The 21,240-nt window shown below is 41.4% G+C and overlaps 1 long non-coding RNA gene across 2 annotated transcripts in view; it reads left to right on the forward strand.

The window, feature by feature from the left end:
- The window catches only part of LOC117054301, a 47,571-nt gene that overhangs the window by 16,856 nt on the left and 9,475 nt on the right, over positions 1-21,240 (forward strand). For both annotated transcript variants that reach the window (XR_004427474.1, XR_004427473.1), the window contains exons 2-3: positions 411-521; positions 7,590-7,741. This is a non-coding gene — a long non-coding RNA (uncharacterized LOC117054301). The remainder of the gene's footprint in view (positions 1-410; positions 522-7,589; positions 7,742-21,240) is intronic.

Raw genomic sequence — 21,240 nt, forward strand, 5'->3', positions numbered from 1 at the left:
AAGGGACAGAGTGAGGAAGGGGAAAGGCCGCCAGCAACACAGCGTGTCTCTCCCCCCCCCCCCGTATGTAGCCAGGAGCAGATAAATAGAGCAGCTTATATTTGGGTATTTTTTTCCTCCCCCCCCTTCAATTTTAAAGGTGCAGCTTATATCTGGGTGCGGCTTATATTCAGGCCAATACGGTATGTTATGTGAATCACTGAACTCATAAGCATTTCATGTTTTCAGGATGAATTTTTCAATTTGATTTTTGTGCTGCAAGATAAGGCAGCACAAGACATATTTGGACACCTTTGTCTTGTGTCTTAAACATGTTTTCTGTAACATTAATTCAAAGGAAATGTTTCTTGGAAGGTAACCATGCTACCATTTTTTTTCTGGTTTTCAGGTCATTTTTCTCTTCTATTCAGAATAGGTTGGCAAGATCCAGAAGACAATGAACTGGCCAAAACTCTGAATGATATTCCAGTTTCCCCTCCATTATGATGTCTGGTTGATGATTCAATACTGCCATTTAAGAGGTATGGGTAGACAGAATTCAGAAATGCTGAGCATTGGATACGTCTGGTGGACATGGAAAGCTACATTGACAGCGTAAATACTTATTTCACTGTACTATAATTAAAGATGTCACTCAGTGTAATTAGTTAATCCTGGTATTTTATAAATAAAGGGATTAAATCCTAGTTCCGGATTCTGCAATCAACATTTTGAACATATACCATCCAGTAGGAAAACGCTGTCCAACAAGCAACAGTCTAATGTTTCTCTCCTGTGTCTTAACTGTGTTAATTAGATTGCAGAGGTCCTTAAATAGGATTTATTTATTAGGCTGATCACAATGCACCATGCTCCTTTTCATTCAGTAAATGCCTTTATGTAATTATGGTCCTCCCAAGCGACTGTGGAAAGGAGTAATCTTAAATATCCCACATGGAGAAGAGACAGCATAGACAATGTGGGTCTTCTGTAGAACCTGTTGCCTCATTCCTTTGAAACCCACCCCCCATAAAATTCTCTCACTGAGTGAAAAGGAATGGCAGAAAGGGTGGGGCCCAGTGAGCATGGTCTCACTGTGTCCCTATGCAACTGAAGTCACGATTGGAATTGTGTGTAGGCAAGGAAGGCCAAATATGGCTACTGTCGTTATGTTATTTGGCCGAATCAGTGGTGTTAAGCTTGCCCTTTGGTTAAGCTGAATATTGCAGGTGGTCTGACACCACAAACAGGTTTTACTTAGGGCAACCATCATGCAGAAACCTTTCAAGCTGCTTCCTGTGGGGTTCTTGAAATATAAACATTAGCTATGAATAGTCCTGTCTTTGTTGTCAAACATCAGTGGAAGCACTGTATGTGAAAACCTTCCAGTGCCTACTGCTGCCATTCGTGTTTATGAAATGCAATATGTGAGTACAGCTGAATAGGGTTGTATTTTCCAGTTGGAAGCCTTTCAAGTAGCCTCTTATGTGGTGCCATAAAGGTAAGAAAATAAGGTAGTTTTAAAAATCCTAGCCAAGGAAACCAGAATAGTGGTCCAAAAGAAAGCAGGGTGCTTTAATCACTTAATAAAAATCATATATGCGCCTTCAGTTGTGAAGGGCACAATGAACAGACTGCTTTGGTTTCTTATTAGGTGGCAGCAAGATTCTTTTGAGGTTACACCTTAACAAAAGGCGTAACAAAGTTTACCTGTAATGCTTCTGTTGGACTATGGGCATATTTTATTAAGCCGCAGGAAGATGAGGAATCACGCCTATCAGATTTCCTGATCATGAATTGCTGTGAATAGTTAAAATGTGTAGAAGAATTCTGTTTTCTCCATCTGATCAATATGCTTGCTTGTCTTCAGCACATACAGCGCAGAGGCTCAAGAGTGGGAGGTGTGGCATTTTTCAGCTCCTCAGAAACCACATAAGAGAAACAGGAAATACAGACGGCAAACTGTTAAAAATAACCGTAGTACGTAAATTGACCTTCTAAACAGAGCTGCAGAGATCTGCTTTATAAGTCCAAAGACAGACAAACACACATCTCTGAGGAAAATTCTGGGCTGTACAAGATTGTAAGTCACATGGAGCCATTTTATGAGTGAAGCGACTAAAACATATAAATAACAACAACAGACGAGTCGAGATACAGGGCTGCTGTGTGAAGGGCATTGGAGTGGCTAATGTTCAGTTGCGTCTTCTTAATCCCTAATCATCCAACTTTTGGTAGATTTTAAGTTGTGTTTCAAATCCTTGGGAATTAAAAACAAACAAACACCACAGTCTGAACTGCTGGAGAAATGTTGTAAGGCTTCAAGAGGCCATGGATGTATGCTGATTTTTGCATTCCTATCTACTAAATGGCTAACTATAGACAGTGAAATGGGGTTGGATATGCAGGAGCACTAATACCTTTACTGGGCTTATGTTTTATTTGTGTTGCTATAGTTGCAGGTAGGTAGCCGTGTTGGTCTGCCATAGTCAAAACAAAATTTTAAAAAATTCCTTCCAGTAGCACATAGAGACCAGCTAAGTTTGTTCTTGGTATGAGATTTCATGTGCATGCACACTTTTTCAAATACCTTGATAGTGTTGCTATATGTGGGATATAATAATTTTCAAGGAGAAATTTAAAAAGTAACAAATGCTCTTTAAATGTGTTTGGGTGGTGTGGTTGTGTGTAGTTTGCCTCTCAGAGCCAATGCACACCCTTGGCATTTATTCAGAGAATAGCTAGCTTGCACTGATTTGTTATGTGGGAACCCGGCTGTTGAAGAATTAAACAGGAACCTTGTAAATATTAGGTGTGGAATTCAACATTTCTGATTGCCCGATGGAATGATCTCCTCACTCCTCCATGCATGCTGTTCTGGGAGGTTCTCTTGGCGTTCCAGAGCAGATTTGGACGAGAATAGAATGTCAGAAAAGAAATTAAAGCACTGAGGAAGAGGTGAGCATGGAAAGGGGAGTAGCAGAAACTGACTTTTGATCCACCCTAAATCACTGAAACGAATAGTATGTGACCTCCAAGTGAAACAGATCAAATCAGATCAAATCAAACTTTATTCACGTAGCCAACAGGCCATTGCGACTAAAAAATACAGATAAAACAGATAAAAATACTGGAGAAAGACCAGTCAGGTACACAAATATATAAAAATACTGATAAATCATATGAAACCCCCAGGCTAAAAGGCCGTTCAAAGGTGGCCTCGTTCGAGTTATCTGTCAAATTGTGGCCCTTAGTCTCATTGCCCTCTCAATAAATCTGGCGACCTTCTCTGTTGTCTGGATGTTCTGGTCCGCTAACAAATAAAACATTGCGGCCGCTGATGAGCGACCTGGGATGGAAAGTAGGAGGGGAGTAATGATCTCGCTCCTCAGGTCTTTGTACAGGGGGCAGGTCAGAAGAACATGTGACACTGTCTCCAAGTTTCCGTCTCCACATGGGCAGAGTCGTTTCTCCCTGGGGAGTTTCTGATATCGGCCTTCGAGCACGGCAGAGGGTAATACGTCCAATCTTGCCAACGTAAAAGCACGTCTATACTTTGGGATATTTAAATTATGCAGATAAGATGCCGGGGCATCGAAGTGCGAGGGGGGCAGGTGGGCAAACCATGCACAAAATTTCTTTGTTTTGGCCAAGTTGTTTTGCTGCTCGATATCCATCAGGCGCTGATCAATTAAGCTTTTTGCTTTAGAGGGGCCCAACATTAACAAATGCTGAGCATGTAGACCGCATGATAGAAGTTTGAGTCTCACCATTTTGAACCATGCGCTTTCGTGGGCATCCTGTATCACCTGGGGCAAGAGTCCTGTTGGATTTTGGTTTAAGCGGAGCCAATAATTAAGAGTTCTTTTCCAGATCTGTGTTTCCACAGATGGGAGACCAGCTTCAAGGCGTAATGCTGCAGTTGGTACACATGATGGAACGGCAAAGATTTGTCTTAAAAAGTTAGATTGAACCGTTTCAAGAAGATTGCATTGGGTCCCCGTCCAGATTTGGGCCCCATATGTTAGCTGCGCTAGAGGTTTTGCCTTGAAAACTTCTATGGCTGCTGGAATGTACTTGCCTCCCTTGGTATAGAAAAAGCGGGACAATGTCTTGGCGCTTTGGGTTGCTTTCTCTCTGGCATATTTATACTGTGCGACCCACGACCCCGTAGACTGGAAGACGATGCCCAGGTATTTAAAGGCTTTGACTTGTTCAATTGGTTGATTGTCCATTCTCCAGCTGTGTATGTTTTGTGTTTTCTCGCGAAAACCACAACCTTGGTTTTCTGGTGGTTCACCACCAACTGCTCTCTCTTGCAGTATGCTGAAAAATCTCTTATCAACCTTTTAAGGCCTATTTTTGTTCGTGATAGTAAAACCGCATCATCTGCGTATAGAAGCGTTGTGATTGGTTTTGCGGCTAAATTGGGGGCATGATATTCCGGGGCTGCTAGGCATTTGATCACATCGTTAATGTATAGGTTAAATAAGGCTGGGGCCAAAATGCATCCTTGTCTAACCCCTCTGGAAACTGGGATTGGGCCTGTGAGTTGTCCATTCGGAGCAGTTCTAACGTACAGCTTGGAGTCTTCATATAGGCCACTAATTAGAAATAATAGCCTTTTATCCATGTTAGTTTTATTTAGTTTTGCCCAAAGTTTGACTCGTGAGATTGAGTCGAACGCGGCCTTCAGATCGATGAAGGCTGCATATAACACCCCCCGCGTTTTCTTAGCATAATCTATTAGATGTGCTAAGATAAAACAATGGTCTATAGTCGATCTGTGTTGTCTGAATCCCGCTTGTTCCTCCGCCAGGATCGCCTCAGACTCCATCCAACTAGTAAGTTTGATCTCGAGATGTTTGGCATAATTTGCTGGGTATGGGAAGCAGGCTGATGGGTCTATAGTTCATCGGGTTGGACGTGGGACCCTTCTTATAGATTGGAATAATTATTGCCTCAGCCCAGCAATCTGGATATGAGCCTGTTAAGTCGATATGTGAGAATATCGCCGCCAGTAGGGGAGCCCACCAGCCGATGTTATTCTTCAGAAGTTCTGGCGGAATGTATTCCTATCTACTAAATGGCTAACTATAGACAGTGAAATGGGGTTGGATATGCAGGAGCACTAATACCTTTACTGGGCTTATGTTTTATTTGTGTTGCTATAGTTGCAGGTAGGTAGCCGTGTTGGTCTGCCATAGTCAAAACAAAATTTTAAAAAATTCCTTCCAGTAGCACCTTAGAGACCAGCTAAGTTTGTTCTTGGTATGAGATTTCGTGTGCATGCACATTTTCAAATACCTTGATAGTGTTGCTATATGTGGGATATAATAATTTTCAAGGAGAAATTTAAAAAGTAACAAATGCTCTTTAAATGTGTTTGGGTGTGTGGTTGTGTGTGTAGTTTGCCTCTCAGAGCCAATGCACACCCTTGGCATTTATTCAGAGAATAGCTAGCTTGCACTGATTTGTTATGTGGGAACCCGGCTGTTGAAGAATTAAACAGGAACCTTGTAAATATTAGGTGTGGAATTCAACATTTCTGATTGCCCGATGGAATGATCTCCTCACTCTCCTCCATGCATGTGTCTGGGAGGTTCTCTTGGCGTTCCAGAGCAGATTTGGACGAGAATAGAATGTCAGAAAAGAAATTAAAGCACTGAGGAAGAGGTGAGCATGGAAAGGGGAGTAGCAGAAACTGACTTTTGATCCCTCCTAAATCACTGAAACGAATAGTATGTGACCTCCAAGTGAAACAGTTTGGAGCCTGTTTTCCCCCCAATGTATTGGATTATCCCTGTATCAGGCAAACCCAAGTTTTTAGGGGGAAAGCGTTGAAACTGGTGTTGTTTGAGGTTAACATCATGTGAACTGCACAATTTAAATGGAAATGAAAAGACTATTACCGGTTTGGGCAAGGCATCTATGACATACCCTTGTACTAGATAGATAGATAGATAGATAGATAGATAGATTTCATCTTTTCTCTGTTCTGTGCTTTGGGACACCATCTGCTCCCACAGTTTTCAAGTCTATAAGTATAGAATAATAATCTAGGCCAGGAAATGAGTTTACAAAGCACCATAAATGTTTAAGACAAGTACCATTGTCTGCCACTAGACTTCTTAATATATTTGTACTAGAACAAAGCACCTGCTTAGACCTATATTGGTTTGCACAGTCACACTTTTGTGCATTCAAACAAAATCAAGAGTAGTCAATCAGTAGTGTATGTGATACTCAGATTAGTATGTAAGACCTTCTGCTGGGTAGACATATGGATAAACTAAGCAGAGATTAACCAGGTCTGAGTTGGCATTAAAACCCTGATGTCAAATTCTAGTGCTTAATGATATAGAAACAAAACAAGACTAGGACAAAAGTAATCCAGTCTGATTGTGGTTTCATTTTTCAAGATTACAATATTGTGGCCCTCCAGGAATGGCTGCAGTGATTTACCCAGAAATGATACCTAATTGTCTACAGATGAAGTGGGGGTCCCTCCACTGCTTTCCTTTCTTCTTTGTGGTTAGATTTGCATTTGTCTGTGGATTCCAAGCAAGAAAGCAACATTTGAACACATAGGAATTTACTTCTGAGTAAACATGCATAGGATTATGCTGAAGTGGTATTTTGGGCACACAAGCATATGATGCACACACCTTGCTAAATCTAAGCAGATCTGACTGGTGCCTGGATCTCCATATATGCCACCCCGATAGCCTCCTCATGAAAGAAAGGTGGTGTATAAAATAAATAAATAAATAAATAAATAAATAAATAATAAATAAATAAAGTTAAATAAAACATCTGACATATAAATTGCCTCTCCTCTAAATTTGTTGGATTTGCAATCTTAACTGCTTCTTCAGGGAGAGCCCCAAAGTGATAAACCTCTTTTCGTGACAAATTTCACCAACTCGTTTATTTGTGAGGAGGACCCTCAATCATGTGACACTTGGGCCGCACTAACCTATTTGAAACACAAAAAATGTGGTTCTCAATCCAGTATTTTTCATGCCCATCCTCAACATGCTGCTTTCAATCTAGATTGATTCTAGATCCCACTGTCCACAAAACTGGGTGTGGTTACTTGATACATGTCTGAAAATCCTCTCCTTGACTAGGGTTATCCATGCCTTTTCCTTCCTGCACATGCCCCAGGTGAATGAAGGAGGAAGTGGTGATCGTGATCTTGGTCTGTGCCCACCCACAACACCATTGGGAAGGTGTGGATACACTCAATCCATTGCCAGGACTGCCTACACCTGTTTTTTTAAACTCTTATCAGATGGATGCACTATAGGGTAATGTGGAATCCATCTGCAATTAGCATTTGTTTTAGAGTATTTTTTTATGAGCAGAAAACATGCAACAGTCTTTTGAAGCCTGAGCATTTGCACAGGACCAACTGCATTTGAAGACGGAGGCGTTGGTGGATTACCTTGGATCTCACATCACACATATTGTTGCAGGGATGAACAAGCTAAATACAATACTTTTTTAAAAAAGAAAAAGCATATAATTAATAATACTATGCACTCGGAAGAGCTCTTTCTGACATCATATTCCAATTCATTTCCATTTTACTCTCTTCAGCATAGGACATCACAGCAGGTCCAGACCTTTGGTACATGTGCTTAGCCAAGAAGCCAATGGGGGGAAATGACATGGGATCTTCAGAGGTTTCAATGTGGATCTGATGATTTCAGGCATTCAGGCAAACGGCTTCCCATCTGAAACTGAGCTCTATGAGGTATATCCTACCCTGAAAAAATTACTGTGTGAATTGGCTGTACTGTATATCTTCCTTCTTATTTTCCTTTACATTCATCTCTCCCTTTCTCCACTTCCCTAAAATATAATCGTTCTCTCCATCTATGGTTCAGAAGCAAAACCCCTAAAGTGTGTGGCAGGGAAGCAAGGTGGCATGTCAGGGGAAATTTCAGAGGACTGAAGTCAATGGCAAAATATTTGCATTTCGTTTAAGGGAAGTGATCATGGGCTTGCTTGTTATCTGCCTCAGGTTCCACTAATTGTGTTATTCTGCTAACACAGGAACAACAACATATGTTTCAGATTCTACAGGGCTGAACACCCAGCATCTTCCCCATCCCCACCCCCTATGAGATATAAACAGTAAAAAAAACCTTGCGTATCAGACATCTCTAATCCAAATACTTTATTTTCTGAACATACGTTTGGTTCACTCATATGTGTTCCATATACATGCCATCCCCCATTAAGTAAATATTTTTCCACAGTGTCAGTACTTTCATTCCGCCACTTCAACAGGGATATAGTTATTCAGGGTGCTCCAAACGACACGAAACTGGCTGGCAGTTTTTCCTTTACAAACAGGGCACCAGCTTGCCGAAAAGCAAGATCGTATAAATCTTTTTTTCCCTGTGGCATAAACTATACAATGAAATTGCCCTCCTGCTCTCACTTTGGCAGACAGGAGCAGTGAGCAGGGAAGGACAATTTGAACATTAGGGGGAATGCAATGTACACCATGACAATTACAGGTGGGTAGCCGTGCTGGTCTGCATAGTCGAAACAAAATAGAAAATTCTTTCCAGTAGCACCTTAGAGACCCAACTGAGTTTGTTCTTGGTATGAGCTTTCGTGTGCATGCACACTTCTTCAGATACACTGAAACAGAAGTCACCAGATCCTTAAATATAGTGAGCGAGTGGGGAGGGGTATTACTCAGAAGGGTGGTGGGAATGGGTGATCAGCTGATAGGTGTGGAAAACCTGTTGAGGACTCTAACAGCTGCAATTAGTCTTGCAGGGGAAGGCAAGGGGTGAGATGGCTAAAGATAGCTTTGTATGCATAATGAGATAAGAATCCAATGTCTTTGTTCAGACCAGGTTTCTCCATGGTTTTAAGTTTGGGGATTAGTTGCAATTCAGCCACTTATCTTTCCAGTCTATTTCTGAAATTTCTTTGTATTAAGACAGCTACTTTGAGATTTTTTTATAGAATGTGCTGGGAGATTGAAGTGTTCTCCTACTGGTTTTCTCTGTCTTGTGATTCCTGATATCAGATTATGTCCATTTATCCTTTGGCGTAGGGTTTGGGCTGTTGTCCAATATAGAGAGCTGAAGGGCACTGTTGGCATTTGATTGCATACACAATGTTGGAAGATGAGCAATTAAATAGTCCTGAGATGGTATGTTTGATGTTGTTGGGACATACGTTGTCATTGGTCCACAGTGTGTTTGTTTTCTATATCTGAAGAAGTGTGCATGCACACGAAAGCTCATACCAAGAACTACCTTAGTTGGTCTCTAAGGTGCTACTGGAAGGAATTTTTATTTTATTTTGTTTTGACTATGGCAGGCCAACACTGCTACCTACCTGTAACTGTTTTCTATATGTTTATTAAAGCTTTAAATGCACAACATTGAAAAATTGTAACAACAAAGAGATTACTGAGTGCAAGTTAAATTCACGAATGTTTTTGTGCTTTTTGTTCTGGAGCGTCCAAGCAAAATACAACATCTGCAAGGCAGGTCTAGGAACAGAGGGACAATTATTCATAAAGGGATACTGAGTTGTACAGAAGTCATCAGGGTGTGTTACATTTCTTGATGAGTTCAATAAAGTTAAATCCCATGCACAAGTCTATCACTTCTCCAAAGAGCCTATGTTAGAGTCCTTACAACAGCGCAGCTTCTAATCAAGCTATGGCCATCAAGGAAATTATCTTTATTTTTTTAAAAAAAAACATATTTGTGCTAATCAGTGAATAGCATTAACACCATTAATCTGGGTTCAAGCTCAACGATCTGCCTAGTAATCCAAGATATCTCATGAAATCCCCCCATTCCCTCCAAAAATGTCTCATATATTCCCATGACATGTGCCACCAGCACAGTGGAGACATCCCTCTGTGACTGATTCTTGCACAATTATTTTGTTTATTAAAACCTCATTCACTGAGATTGCAGTCCTATGGCGATTTACCTGGTGGTAGACCATATTGTTTATTGGTTATTAACACCGCTTAGAGAGTTTGTGATTAAGTGATCTAGAATTTTTTCTAAATAAATAAATAAATGTAATAAACGAATAGGCCCAATTCATTTACATTTTCCACATTCACTATTAAACAAGAATGTAGCATATTTAGGGCTCATTCTGTAGCCAATCTGGAAGATTAATTACAATGGTTAGTAGTATTGAAGACACAATGGAGTGAATCTGAAGTACATATGAGTTCTTTTCCAAGGCCACTGCAACTTGCTGGCATCACGCATTGAATTGGGCAGATTTTGAAGGTCTTATTGCTGACTGATCAGAGTGACTCCAAGTGAGTAGCAGTGCACACAGAAAGTATTTCAAATTTGCCTTGATCATAGAGAATGAGGCAATATGAAAAAGGGGGAAAGTTTGATGCAGTAATAAAGCCAGGCAAATAAACTGCATAATCAAATCAGAACCATAAATTGTTAAGGAAAATGAGCTCAGTCTTATTAGATTCTTATGGCAAATTCAATCAGTGATTTATAATCTCACCTGCTCCACATTCAAAATGCTGAGTTATGTTACTGTATCTGTAGGGAAAATTACTTCACATAAAATAAGGCTCCATCTATTTCAAGTATCAACTTGATTAAAGTAACATCTGGGAAAGACGGAAAAAAATAAGCTGCTGAGCATCTCACTCTGCAAATTTGTTATATTTGATAGCCCTCATAAATGTACTGTTAGTAACATTATCTTTTTATTTGAATCCAAGGCCTTGCCTTATATCTTTTTCAATACGTTGTATTATGCTTTTAAACTTTGTGATAAAAGCAATTTGTGATGCACTACTTCTAAAAGAGGTTTATTTACTTAAAAGGCAGATTGCCACAGGCTAGGGTAGAAATCTCTCTCTCCCCCTCGCCACGTGCAATCCGAAATGATTTCTGCTTCATAATAGCAAAGCTACTGTTAAATGAGTTCTGCTGAAGAAAAAATGGCTTTAATCTCAGAGTCAACATTCAGAATATGGAGGGAAAAATCAATGAAGGTGAAGGTTATAGAAAGGAATGATTTGAATGTACAATGAGGCAGTCTCGCACACAATAAAGGTAGAAAATAATTAGGTCTATCGGAATATACAAAGCACAAACACCCTAGTAAGTGTGTTCTGAAACCACCGCATCATTTTATTGACTTCAGTTGTGTAAATGACTGTGGTAGATAAGTGGGTGATGGGGAAAGAGACCCATAAATTCAGAAGTGCTAAGAATATCTTTCTCGGCACAGCGCTAGGCATTTTTACTTAGATGTGAGGATCGCTACGTTCAATGGGGCTTACTCCCTTTCAAGTATGTTCTTGATGATATGAAATGTGTAAAATACGCTGAATTCGAGGACAATGTTAATATATTCCAGTTTGGATAAAGAAACCATATACCCAGAATAAATCCCAGCTGAAGCACTGCTTTTGTTAAGTGTGGCAAATGTTTAGAGTGCTGATGACTGAAAACTAGGGATTAATTACCAGATGGGGTTAATGGACTAGGGTGATTAACTGATTCTAGCCAGTTGTTAATCCCAAGGAAATACACTGCTTTCAATGTTATCAGTTAAAAACGACACCCTGGAGTCCTGCTATTATTCTTTGCTCATTTATTTTCAAAAAATATTTGTCAAAAGCAGAGGCAGGGTAATCAAAATGAATGCAAGCAATAAAATGTCATCTTCGTGACTTTGACTATTTATAATTTAAGATTATTCAAAAGAGATTTGCTGGGCCTCAGGCTTCAAAGAGGGATATGTCAAGTTAGGCCTTGGACTCCTCAACGCTAAAGACGTGTGTAACTGTGACAATGGAACACACACCTGTGCTGATAGTAGAACAGTAACAATACTTCACACATTACTACATGCAGAGCAATGGCATGTTGACTTGTGCATTGCATGTGGTTGTCTGTAAGGAAACCCCAACAACAGAAATCCTGCTTGCGTAGTCAGGTCACCTGGTCTTGTGGATGCCCCACAAATCCCTAAACAATGGGGGCCCAAAGTACTTTAGGGACCACCTGATTCCTTCTGCTTCACCTCAGTAGCTGAGGTCTTCTGATGGGGCACTTTTAGTGGTCCCACATGCCCCAACTATTTGGCTGGTCAAGCCATTAGTGTGGCAACCCTGCCCTGTGGATCTCCTCACCAACAGAGGTTCAGCAAAAGTCAGCCCTGCTCATTTTTAGGTGTCTTCAAAAAACTCTATTATTCAGGCAGGCCTTTCAAACCCAATATTCTTTGCCAGTCAGCTTTTACTGATGATGTGTTGGAAATTTTATATTGTTTTTACTGTGATACCGTGTTTTTAGTTTGTATACCACCTTATGATTTTATACAACAGTGCAGGTCAGAAATATTTAAATATAGGCTGACATAATCACACAACAGCAAAGAACAGTAGTGGTGCCATAGTGTAAGGCTTGGGTGGTCCATAGCACTATACAGGCACTTCAGAATATTTATTCAGGGTCAACACATTTTCTAGTAGGTTTCCCAGACCTGGAAGGACAGCCATCACTCTCCAAATGCATGCAGAGTTCAGGGACATGAACCTCAAATGCTGTGTGTATATCATAGCTGTCAACTTTTTCCTTTTCTTGCGAGGAATCCTATTCGGAATAAGGGAATTTCCCTTAAAAAAAGGAAAAGTTGACAGCTATGGTGTATATGTCAAGATGATGAATGTGTGGAGACGTTTGCCATGTGATTAGTGAGGAATGTGTGTTGAGCCAATGTAAATCTGTTTATCTTTAGTTCACATCACACCGTTTTAGAAAAGGGTACAGCAATAGGTCTATATAAAACCTGGTTTCACCTTTTATGCTGAGTTTACTGAATGAATAGAATGAAAAGCAGGATCGTATCTGTATCCACTGCCCTTTGCCACAAACTCCGTAAGTGCGCAGAAGCTGTGACAGGGCTCTACACAAAAGTCTAGGCATTGGATCATAAGCTTCCAATTTCCATCAGCCCCAGCCAACATAACTAATAGTCAGGGATGATGACAGTTGCAGTTCAACAACATCTGGAGGGCCACAAGTTCCCCACCTTTGACCTACGCACACAGTAATCTCTCTCAACTGTATATACATAAGGTAGGAATTTGTTTAGTGATTTGGTTTAGAAGCTGCAGGGCTGAAGTCTGGTTTCACATCAAAACTTGGTTGATCAAGTGAAATTAAGAGGCAGCCTGTTATTACAGAAATCCTTTGCAAATTTGGCCAACATATTCCATGTAATGCATGGCAGTGACGCAGCCTTTCCCCCTGTTAGCTTATGGGTGATAGTTTTCAAGGATCAGTGTTTCTTTCTGTTGTCTATTATATGATCTGATTTGCTTTTCACATACATGCTCTAGTTATATAGGCATTATTTTTAGCACCTTAAAAACTTTGTAAGGTTTGGTTTAAGAGAAATGGCAGCAAAACTATATAGTTCATCTTGCCAAACATCTGAATTGTTTTGGTATGACGTCTCACGGGAGTGTTTTGTGACTTTCCTATCCTTCATGGGGTACAATGGGTAAACATCACACAGCTGATGAAAGCACCACAATTATAGAGCCCACCGCAGTGCTTCTTGCAGTATGTTAAATCGGGTTCTCCCTTAAAGAGGGCATGTATTGCAGTGAGACTTGGCAACCAAACCCTGTGTTGTGGGTGGGTATGATTGGCAGCCACAACACCCAATCGGTAGGTCCCTCGATGCAGGGTTCAATCAGGCCAATGGGACACAAGCTAAACGGATCGAGGGACCTAAATACCCATGCACGTGACCCTGAGCTTCCTCTTTCGGTGTGTGCATCGGAACATCCGCCCCCTATGTTAGGGCTTGTGTGCTTGATCTTGCTATGCCGTCGTGTGTCATCTGTTGTTGGGACAGGGGCATGGCAGGAATTTTCCGCACTTGGCTGATTGGCTGTTTCCATTTGGGTTTCGCCTGCCGCGTAGCAAATCATCATAACTTGTAAGGTTGCGGATAGGCTCTGGTTCAGGTGATAGGGATGGGAGAACGCTCTCGCCATCCCTATGCGTAGGGTATTCTGTTAAAGGAATCCAGGGACTCGATGGTTTGGTCAACCCCTGAGAGGGGGTTGTGCCCATGCCTGAGTCCAGGGGGACATTTGGGTGGCGGATAGAGCATGTTTTCGGCTTTCCACTTATCCAGGTGTTCACCCTTGGCTGAGCTATGCTGGAACCCTGGGTCAGCGCTACGTGTGGAGCAGGGAGCTAGTCGAACCAGAGCCTATGCAACCAATCACTTCCTATAATCAATAAAGTTGTGGCCTAAATTCTGCCAAAAACCAAAGCAAAATTTGAGTCTTGTCTGAATTTATTTGGGGTGAGGTTAAAAGGGTTGAACATGCAAATATACTGATACGAAATCTAAGTGCTACAAATATATTTACTGTTTATATAAAATCCATGGTAATGTACTTTGCCTGAAAGTTTAAACTGCACAATAATGGCCTTTCCCTCAGCAGTTTCGTTTTTTAAAATTATTTTACCGATGTTGTAAAATAACAATGCACTTTCTCTTCTAGATAGCAAAAGATACATCATTTATGGTCCTGCTCTGACTGTGTAAATGACCTCACAGATAAATGGAAAGGGATATTTCAATCCTCCAGTTTATTATTGGTTGATGGCATGCTGGTCTTATCGTTCAAGACAGCATTTAACTTTGAATAATGTATTATGCTGTCTTTCTGAAATGGTCATTATGAGGTTTTAATGCACCATAAAACAGACCTTATGATCTCCAACTCACTAAGATGTCAGTCTAACATATTAATGCAACATATATCTTGGAAAGAAATAGTTTGGCAACAGCAGTCTTTGCTTCTTAATATTTATTTTAGTATATTGGGATTTTTTTAAAAAAATTGTTGGATTATTTTCAATTACAACCAGTTAGTAGACATTAAATTGGATTTTTGGCAGGAGCTACAGGAACACTGTCTGGGAAACACAGGGGATGTTGGTCTCAGAGTTCCTGGTCTTTAGGAAGTGCGCCTTCCTCAGTAGGTGGTGTTGCAGACAGACCTCGGAGCACGCAAGTGATTGTGAATTGCTGGCCGGATTGTTTAAGCCCAAACCCAATATGCTGTTGTTATTCATTTCCCTAGGGAACTGTGGAGTCACAGGGCCTTGGCACGCAGCTTCTGATTTGGCCCTTAGTATGCCAGATTGTCATAGAATCAAAACTTGTGAAACACACCAAGGGTGGATCTACACACAGGAAAAAATACCCACTATAAATAAGTCAGAAATTAAATCATTATAACAAAAGAACAAAAAACACTAGGGAAAATAGCAAATAATTTTTTTGCTCTCTAGTGCCATCTGGTGTTGCATGTTTACAATGCATTCAAAACGCTGTTTTGTTTTGTTTTTTACTAATGTAGCTGAGTCACAAGTTGATTCTCTGACCAATGTTACGAGAAACAAAAAGTAGGACCACAGTGTGGTCAGCTTGAAAGCAGAAATAGTCTTTTTAGTATCTTTTCCCCTCTACAACACCACACACACACCAGCAATTCATATAGGGTAAGAAATATGAAAAAGATTATGTTATCTTCAAACTCTTTTAAGACCATTTTTGCTATTTCAGTCACAAAGTGAACAGTCTCTGCACTTCAGACAAACCTTCCTAGTTTATTCCCTCAGCTTGAACCTCCTAGAATCACAGTTCCTCAAACTGTGAGCTTGACCTATCTCAGATGTGCCTAGTGATCTCTTTCAGCAAACTTTCACACAAATCAGGAAAACTGTGTAAGTTATTTCACTTAAAGTTTGTTTTGTTTCCTTCTGTTTTTTTTCGTAAAGGACCCCACTAAAGCCGAATCATTTCTGGCAATCTCTTTAATCTGCAACCTGTCTTTCTGCAAGATTCAGGATGCGAGTAATCAGGAATAGAGAAATTATTCATAGCTTGCTCAGTTGTGTTTTGTTTTAAAATCAGAGCTGGCCTGCCATGAAGCATGATGGGATGACCTGCTTCAGGCAAGCATCATGGCAAGAAGGGGAATAGATGTGGGTAAGGATTTAAATTACTTATTTGCGTGGACAGGCAGAGACCCCACAAACCCCAGGTGGCCCCTGAGCAGAATAATGACACAAGACAACGTGTTATGGGATTAAAATTGGCCACAACTTTATTAAGATTCAGATGTAGGGAGACCTTAGCTCAGGCATTGGGCGTTTATCCTTCCCAACCCCAGCCAGGGATCTGGGCAACGTCAGGGTTCTCCAGAATGTGTGGGGATTGGGCTGGCTCAGGAGAACATATGTTCAAGCAGAGAGCCCCCCCCATTTGCTGCCACTGGTGGGGGAGAGCAATGACAACCTCTGGGCGTATGGCCAATGCCTACCCCTAAGACCCCTTTAACGGTGAACCCTGTTATCACGCCACACTGGGTCGTGGAGTCACTGCCCCCCCCATTTAGGAAGATGACTAAAGGATTCCACCTAAGGCCTGAAACCGCCAAAGTTGTGATGAATTGCTATGGGAAAGGCAAAACCTGCCAATGCAGGGAAATTTCTTTCCAGCCCTTCAACAGCGGCCTTGACATAGCAGTGCCTGTGTACCTGTGAAGAAGAGGTTGACCAGCAAAATAAGCGTTAATTGAGGGAGTGGAGAGTGGGAGAAGCTCTGGAGTCGACAGCTGCTTCCAGGTAAGATACACCCTCTATTGTGTGGGCTGGGTAGTCCCTCCCCTTACCTGGCCAATCCTTAGAAATGCCTCCCCCAGGCGGGATTGGACAGTTAACTGGGGTAGGCGGAGACCCCAGGTATCCCTTCTGGGGGAGGGTGCAGCCAGCCAAACTTCCAGGTGTTGCCCAGGAATTGAGGGGGCTGCGCGTGACCACAAATGTCACCCCCCCATTTGATGTGGGGAGCGGTCATTATAAAAGTGTTCCAGACACAAGTTAGGGATGGGAGAGAAATTCAATTCAGTTTGCATTTAAAGGCAAATTACCTAATTCACACTTTCCAAAGCAGATGCAAACTGAAACAGAGTCATGTGAAATTTGCACTTCGCAAAATTCACAGAAATTAAAGTGTGGATTCAATTTATGTATTCATAAATATGGAAGACAAAAGGCATTATATGGTGGGGAATGCTTTGCAAAAATGTGTCTGTTAGGCAAAAATGCATACAAAAATGTGTACAGTATATTGGAAGAAATTAACATTAAAACGCTGCTGAATATTCATGAGAATTTTTCTTTTTTAAAATAAATGGTCACAAACTGATAGAAAAAAGAAACAGAGAGAAATTGACATGTCCATCCGTTCTGAGCACCACCTCATGTAAAATATTACCGTAATGTGGTACAAAACAGATAAAATTAAAAATGGAATAGTATAAAATAATCACCAAAATAACTGGCTATTTCAGAAAATGTAAGCAACTGCATAGGTCTGTTGGCATAAAAAAGGTCTTCAAGAGACACCCACTGCCACACCCCACCCACCTTGCTACTTCTGCCACCGCCAGAATGCCACCCTCTTGCCGAACTCAGTGAGTGGGGGGGGGGGTCCAAGGTCTTGCCATTCATCTTCTCCTTCCCTGGGGTTGGGAACATGAGCAGCCACACTGTGTGCCAGAACGCCTCCTTGGTGAGAGTGGGGGGGGCATTCTGCAAGGTCTGGCTGCTTGTCTTCTCAGCCCTAGGAGCAAGGAAGACAAGCAACCATGTTGTGCATCAGAAGCTGTGGGGCGGGTGGGACGCCTGCTCCTGTGCTTCCACTGCCTGGCAGCTGCTTCAATGCATCTAATGGGTGGGCCGGCCAGCTCTGGCAACCATAACCTTTCCGGTGTTTATGGGGCCACTACCCTTCTTTCAGAAGTCATTTTAAGTTGTCGGGTATAGGTGGCAGGTAGAACAAAATTCAAGATTCATTTGAGGAGGTTAGAAAATACCCCACCCTGCAGGTGATAAAATGAAGCCTATGAACAATTGCTCTCTGTTTCTTTCAGTTACCTCTCTTCTACAATAAAGGTCAAGCCAAATGGCTTTTTCATCTCCTGGTATTTGTAGATAAGGACATGCTTAGCAATCTATCTCCCTCAAACATCAAGCAATTATTGAGGATGACACCTGCATTTATGCACTAAAGCCTAAAGGAGCAGCTACTTGACAAATACATTAGGCACAATCCTTTGGCATTTTCTTTTGTAATTACCTGCCTTGAGAAAAGTGTGGATGACTTGATCCATGATAGGGCCATTTGCACTGTCATAATTACTTCTACTCTTTTTCACAGAAGAGACACAACGTTTGGGGGCATAGTGGTCCTCAGCCTGCTGCTTATAAAAAGTGCATTCAGTACGTCAACTGCCCATTCTGGCTTGGTTCTCCAAGGTTTTTGATTGGAGCCTCAGTGCACAGGGCCTAATGCGGGGCCCACCAACCTTTGGGGGCTACAGGGCACATTTCATAATGAGCCTTCATAAGGGAGCTGTTTCCAGAGGAAGATCTCTGAAGGCAGAGAGACTCTGTTTGCCATCATGGGGTGGTAGGTTTCACTTATGGTGCCTCACCTCAAGCCCAAGGAACCTTCAGAAAGGTATAATGTATGGGTATTTTAATGAGCTAAATAGAGTGAAAGATTATGAGTCATGGGTGTGTGCATGGACTTAACAGTGGACCCATCAGTGGGGGGGCCACTCACAAATACAGGCTCTTTGCACCTGTCCTCTGAGATGTAGCTGGCCTCCTGTCAGTGCAGGGAGGTGACTGGGAGTTAATTGGAGGCTGAGCTGGCGCTGCGGATATGGAGATGGCAGTGTTGGCACAAGCAAACCTTGATGATCCAACCCACTCCAAAGAGTGCCTGCTTGCTTGCCTAGTCCTGGGACTGCAGCCCCTTGCTGTGCTAAAGCTGGGCCTGCCCCACTCTTCGTAAGGAAGGTACAGGGGATGTGCCACTTGTTGGATCAATGTATTAACTTGTGCATTATCTCAGTTGAAAGATGCATCATCTTCTTCTTCCAGCCAGACAAAAACACTTGAACAGTGTCAATGAGGGTCATGGCTTAGGGAGGAGTAAGCCATGCCGAGAGCAAATGGGGGCAACCCAGCCAGATGGCGTGGCATAAATAATAAAATTATTGTTACTATTATGGCCTGCGGGAAGTTCCAAGGGCTAGCTAGAGAGGCTTGGAGGGCTGCATTTGACCCATAAGCTGAGGTTTCCCCACTGCTGGTTTAACTGGTGTGAGACTTTAATGTATATCTTTATTTCTGTTTGATGTGACATTATGCATGTTTTACTTCTGAATTGTGACCTACCATGTACACTAAGAACAGAAGTGGAACTGATTCAATGAGCACTTCTGTTTCCCCTGCTGTTCCTAGGACTGGCTGTCTGCACATAAAGAATACAGTCCTCTAGAAAATAAATATGAGATTCACCCACCTACCCCACACATGTGTAGTTTTGTTTTTGTTGTTGCTCCTATTATAATTCTCGTAAGAGGAAAAATGAACAATGCAGTGGTGGAATTTATCCAGTATGGACTGTGGAGGAGAAAGGTCAAATTATCACAGCAAGCCCACATAAGTGACTTCTCATTGTTGTATTTACATTTTCACACACTGCTGACGAGGGCAAATGGAAGCCCAGAAGCAATAAATTCCACAGCACACAACAGTGTGATGTTGGCTATTCATTCTGCTGTTGCTAGCTTGGACTCTTTAAAAAATAAATAATATAATATAATAAATAATATAATATAATTATCTGACATTCTGTCATTATGATCCCGAAACCCCACCATTGCAGCAAAGTGGAATATATCTTATGCTACCCCCTAATATTATCTCATCCCTGAAGGTGATCTCTTTATTTCACAGCAGCACAGATTCATGAAAAGAATAGAACTAAGAAAGGGTTTTGTCCTTCAATCTTCTCTCTGTGTCAATTGTTCAAGAATTTGGATTCATCTCTGAAATTAGGAGGTACTGGAGAGTCTCTAGTCAAGGATAAATCCATGTCCTCGTGCAAGTTGACAGGCTGGCTCCCTTCAGCATAATCTGTAATAGGGAAGGAGGATACTTGGCTGCACAAAACAAGTCTGACCTGAGTAGCAGCTTAAGCTTCTTGAAATGGGGTCATGTAGACTGGAAGGTTAATTAACAAAAATTAATTAGTCTGTTCTGCTACATCATCATGGTTCTGGTTCTCTATGTCAAAAACAGGCTTTCCACACCCTAGCTCTCCTCCTCTGAAACAAAGCTCCATTCAAAAGATTGTTGTAAAAGTATATGTGTATGAGAGAGACAGAGACTTCCGGAAACATGTTCTAAACTGTAAACAATACAAAATACTTGTGAAATGTCAGAAGAACTGTGTGCATATAGGGACCTTTCTGCAATTTTCAGGGCAGGACTTGCTAAAATGAAAAGGCAACAAATGTGTGGAAACTTTGTACTGCAAAAAAACAACAACGCAAAGCCGTTAAAATTAGTTTAACTAAACTTGCAAGAAAAGAACAGGATACCAAAGGGAGATGGTTTATTAATAAACTATGGTTTATTAGCTTTGGGTAGTACAAACCATGGTTTTCTACGTTCAGACAAGATGGGAAACTGTGGTTTGTCCCAAACCACAAATAGAAGCTTCACATTTCCTCCCCACATGTGCAGAAAGTGGGAGGGAGGTACATAAACATGAGATTTGCTCTAGGGTGTTCTCATCAATAAAAGAAACCAAGGCTTGTTGTGACATTTGAATGCAACCAATGTGTGACAGTGTCAGGGTGGAGCTTGGGAGGGTATGATATAGCAAATGCACACTCCAGCTTGCTGCTGCCACACAGTTCTCTTCATAGTAAGAGCACACATACAGTAGACATAAGCACTGCATATGCAGCTTTGGTTAAAATCCAAAGGAATCAATTTGCTTCACTGCAAGAACTGTTTTGAAGCCCCAAACTGCTTGAAAAGCAAATTTTAGCTCTGGAAATCCCACTTCCAGACACCACCACCTCTGCCTGCTTCAGCAAGGTGGATTAACAGGAAGCCAAGCTGTAGTTGAGCATGTAAGTCTACAATCCTAAACATACTTAGTTGGGAGTAAATATCATTGAATTTAGCAGGTATTATTTCTGAGTAAATGTGCATAGGATAATTGATGTGCATTGTGACTCAAGTGCAAATATACAGTCCTAGTAAAAATTAATCCTAGATTGACCTGACCTGGTTTAATAATTTGCTC

Source organism: Lacerta agilis, chromosome 10 (assembly GCF_009819535.1).
Source record: "Lacerta agilis isolate rLacAgi1 chromosome 10, rLacAgi1.pri, whole genome shotgun sequence".
NCBI lineage: Eukaryota > Metazoa > Chordata > Lepidosauria > Squamata > Lacertidae > Lacerta > Lacerta agilis.